The following is a 5,000-nucleotide window of genomic DNA, read 5'->3' as shown; positions in this document are numbered from 1 at the left end:
ACTCCAACTTGAAGTTTTTTGAGCAGCGATACAGCTAACTACAGTGGCCTACCTAACTTATAGGCAAAGATGCTAAGTGTACTAACTTAATGTAGTGATGTAGTCTAGCCTAAGTAATAACTACGGGTTGTCTTGTGACGACAGTCTACTCTACCCCTAGAAAAGGTTACTTGAAAATTCTACTTGCTACTAACCTAATGCCCTGGTACTAAATCATTAGCCTAACCTACTCAATACAGTTAAATGAAGACGCAATCATTCCAGAGTGTGGTACGCACAGCAGTAGTTCAGCGACGGAACTGTTAAAATACATAATGAGAGGTAATGATGCGTGGGGATGATGAGTGGTTAATTGACCAGGAGGGAAATGCAATGAGGTAATTATATTTAAGTGAGGGTTAGTATTACAATGGCTAGGGTTAGAGGGTTAGTGCTACTGGCAGAGATCAGGCTGGCTACCTTCTCTGGGTAGGTGCCAGGATCATTCTGCAAATGAATGCGACACTGTACCTCGGGCACAGGTGTCAAGGAGAGCATGTGGCTCTTTTGTTAATATGTTAATGATTGGTTACGTCCCTTCTTCTTCTTCTTCTTATTCCTCCAGGACCTGGCTATACCAGTCCTAGGAGTAGACGGAGGCACAGACTCTGGGGAAAGGCCAGAAACGCCGGCAGGAGCAGAGGCAGTGGTAGCCTGAGGGACTTCAGGAGAACACCCTACTTCGGTATCTGCAGCAACCGTCGTAGAGGTGGAACCTACTGCAGGGGAGGCCCTCACTTCGGCTGCTGCGACAGCCGTCGTAAGGGGAAAACTCCAGGCTGACTCCTGGTCGGGCAGTTCCTGGTTTTCCAGAGGAGGTATGAAGGTTAGGTCTGCCGGAGGTTCATCCTCGGGCGACAGTGGTGAGGGTGAAGAAGACTCATGGACTTTGGATTGGCCATGGGCTGCGGTAAGCTCCATGCCTGTTGGAAGATCTCCTGTAGGAGGATCCTTGGTTAGGTTAGGCGCCGGCGCTAGCTCGGGGCCAGGCGCAGAGGTCAAGTTCGGTGGTGGCTCTACGTCCAGGCTGGACGGAGCTTGGCACTGCTCAGTGCTGCCAAGTGGTACTGGCAGAGAGTTGAGGTCGACTGGACCTGTGGCGGGTACCGGAGGTGCAATACCTCTCAGCGTGCCCTTGGTTATGGGAGACAGAGGCTCCTGTCTCTTTTGGAAGGCTAAGCCTTGTGGAAAGTGGACATTGTCCGCTGCTGGTAGTCGGCTAGGGCACCTAGGCCAATTCGTGAGTGCCCTATTACGTGCAGGTTTTGCAACGGAACTGTGAATGGTCAATCTCCCTCCTTGGTAACGGGGAGACTGTTGGTGGACGTACTTCCTGGAGGAAGTTAGAATTGCGATGGCTCCTTGCTTTGTAGTGATTTGTGGTGGGGCTAGGACCCCTAGGCTTTTTGAATTTTGAGGGAGACTTCATGTCTTGCCCTAGGAGGAGGTCATAACCTCCTGGGATGTAGCTTGCAACTGCAAGGGTACAAACTTTGGAGAAATGAGGTCGGGTGACTCTCAATTGCACGGTTGGAAGGATCAGCTTGATATGGTTGATACCTTCGATGGTGATTAGTTGTCGTCTATCGACGGTAGCCCCTCGGGGGATTCTGTCTTCCCGTATCAGGGAGACTTGAGCGCCAGAGTCGTCGTAGGCTCTGACGTGGCTTGGCTGATAAAGACTTTGGAGGGGCGCAACAGTTATAGGGCCCTTAGCTGGGGTCCTAGTGAAGAAGGATTGGTTACGGCCATTGCGATGGCAGGAATATTGCAATTAGCGCACCCTCCGTAATTTGCAGACATGTGACCCTTGCGGCCACAGTCTCGGCAGAACGTGTTCCAGAACCTCTTCCGTGGCACTGGATGATAAAACCGAGATGCCCCCACAGGTTGCGAATCTGTGGAGTCACCAAGGCTGGCAGTGTGCTCGGGCACAGGTGAAGAGTCCTCTCTGGCAGTGATTTGACGTGGGGAGGTTAAGGAAACCTCTGTTGAATCACCCTCGGAAACAAGTCTGGGGTTAACTGGTGGGCTTACCTCTTCCAAAAGGGAGGAGGTAGGCGGTAAAAGGGTAAGAGGCTGAGATGGTGCGGAAGAAATTTCTATCTCGGGCACTGGATCAGGACCAGGCTCGCAAATCGAAAGGATGTCAGGCTGACCAGAGACGGCGGGACTAAGAGAGACAGTGGGTGCAGGGCTGGAAGCTGGCAGAGTGGCTTGAGCTAGGATACTCTCCTTACGGGCCTTCTCCCGCTTGATGTCGAGTTCCTTCTCCTTGAGAGCGAGCTCATGCTTTCGCTCCTCTTCCCTTGCCTTCCTTTCTGCTTCTCTTTCTTTTCTCTCTGCTTCTCCGGCTTTTCTCTGGTTTTCCCTTTCTTCCTTTTCTTGCAGGCGCGCGGCAGCCTGCTGCGCCTTTATCCACTGGTCTAGTGCTGGTCCAGTGTAACCGGCCTCCTTGCCCAGAGCTATGAGGACTCGGAGCCTCTCGAGCTCTACGGCAAAGAAGTCACGGGAAGCAGGGGAAGACATTTCCCTTAGGCTGCAGTAGAGGCTGATGAAAATGAAAATAATGGCCAGGAAGGGTACGGAATGGAATAGGAGTGCCTACTGTGGAAAGTGGCACTCACTTGGAAAGGCGTTCTGCGACGTGGTAGAGAAAAAGTCTGAGAAGACTGGGTGCTCGGTGGCACTTTGTGAATGGCACCTTCTGATGAGGTGAAAAAATCGACTGCAGTGTGCGGCGTACGTCACACTTACGGGCGTTCCCAACTTGGGAGACGTTGGAATGGGCTACCTGTAGGTCCAATACAGGTGCACGGCACTTATGAGGAGGCGTTCCTTGGTTCAGTGATCCAAAATGGCGGATACTCTATAATGAATGAGCGTTCCGTAGGACGGACACGCAGGTATAGGGCTACCTGTACGTCTGTACAGGTGCGCGGCACTTATGAGGAGGCGTTCCTTGGGCAGCACTAGTAGTGCTGGTATTGCGGCACTTCGGGAGGCGTTCCCTTGATTGGTCCGAAGGATCACTGATCCTCGTACACGGACATTAATGAATTGGGCGTTCCGTAAGGACGGACACGCAGGTTTAATGGCTACCTGTACGGCCTGTACAGGTGCAATGGCACTTATGAGGAGGCGTTCCTTTGAGCACTGGTATCGTGCTGGTGTGTCCCGGACACTACATGCAGTATACTTAAATATACTGAAGTGAAATGGCACTGCTCATGGCAGAGTGTAATGGTGGAGGAGAGAAAGTAAAAGGTGGGAGTACTTCAGCAGCCAGTCGATGGACAGTGTCAAGAATTAGTGGCACTGTGAAATGGTAAGACCTGACGTGCACTGGTGGTGGCCAGTCCTAAACTGGTAACGACTTCCCTGTCTGGAAGTAATGAATTTGCGTGGCACACTGTGCGAGTTGTGCTTGCGGTATACGCAAGTCTTTTGTGATAAAAAATGAACAAGACCACTCGGGCAACGACAGGTAATGATAATTGAAAATGCTCAGTCCCTCGCTGAAATAAATAAATGTTTGCAAACTGCAATGGACACATGCGCGTACGTATCACGCTGTGTAAATGAAAGACACAAGAGACTAAAATAAGGTTAATTCGGCATGCTATAATTAATGGTAAGATGTAGTACTCTTGGCTTCGTGAATACTGGGTTCTGGTTTTCTCGCTCTCTCTCTCTCTCTCTCTCTCTCGGAGAGGGTGAAAAATGATATATGAATGAACTCCATTATATTTGAATTGAACTACTAATGTTCGTTTAATATGACGCAACTTGCGTTAAATTATCTACTTACGTTAACGTTTTTTGTGAAAGAATTGCTTTTGATAACGTTTTATGAAAAATGATAACGCGTTCGCGGTGAACGATGTTTACGTTAATGTTAGCGGCTTGCGCTTATGAAATGATTTGCGTTTCAATATGAAATTTACAAGACGTTGTTTTTACGTTAACAATTCTTGCAAGTGACTCTACTTTTAAGATTTACGTTAACTTTACGTAAGGACAAGTGAAAAATTACGGTAAGGATTGAAAACGATGTTAGCAAACAATTGTAAATGAGGTTACGTTAAGTGAAATGAAATTTTCGCTCAGCGCGCGAGTGAGCGATGCGAGGTGAAACACGTGAGGCAAGAAGAGCGGGTTAGCACCACGGTGTGCTAGCATTGATGGCGAATCAGCTGATTCTCTGTAAATGCGAAGGCAATTTACAACACAAAATTCTACTTTCTTATTCCAGGCGAATTACATTAATTTCTCTGGCAGGACGATAGATACTAGTACCGAGATTGATATTATTTACGTTAAAACTTTGAGACTTACGTTACTTTGCTTAAATGGTTTAGATAATTCTGAAAGGGATAAAAACATGGCTGCCGCTGTGAGCGAAAACGAAGGCTGGTTGAGACCGCGCAGGCGCGAAAATGCTCTAAGCTGAATTTAAGCTGAGAGGTAAGCGGTTACCAACACTTGGAATGAAACTAAGTTAAAAATGGATTCCCTAACATATCAACAGACAAAAGATTGTACACTTCTTTTGCCGTAACTATTAGTAAAACACTCCTAACTAGCTAGGCTTTCTAATACAGCAATAAACCCTGGCAAAGCACTTCCTAGTTTGATCTGGTCCTTTCTGGCATCTATCTGCACACGTGTTAGTGCTCGTTCGACAACAATGCGATTTACAAAATAGAATTCGCTCGACGCTCTGGCCGTTTCAATATAATAATATTTCTACCTTCACATTTGTTTAACACACTTCTACAATAAAAAATACTTAAACGTACCTTAATCTAACATAGGTTATAGAATAATCATATTAATGAATGGAATACCTTACCGTGAGCCAGTGTGTCTTCTTCCCTGCAAGTGTGCTTGATTTGCTTTTTGTAAAATAATTTACAGTTTACGTTTTACAACGGATAACGCGATTTACAAGCTTTTTT

Source organism: Macrobrachium nipponense, chromosome 6, assembly GCF_015104395.2.
Source record: "Macrobrachium nipponense isolate FS-2020 chromosome 6, ASM1510439v2, whole genome shotgun sequence".
NCBI lineage: Eukaryota > Metazoa > Arthropoda > Malacostraca > Decapoda > Palaemonidae > Macrobrachium > Macrobrachium nipponense.
This window is presented reverse-complemented; position numbering follows the sequence as displayed.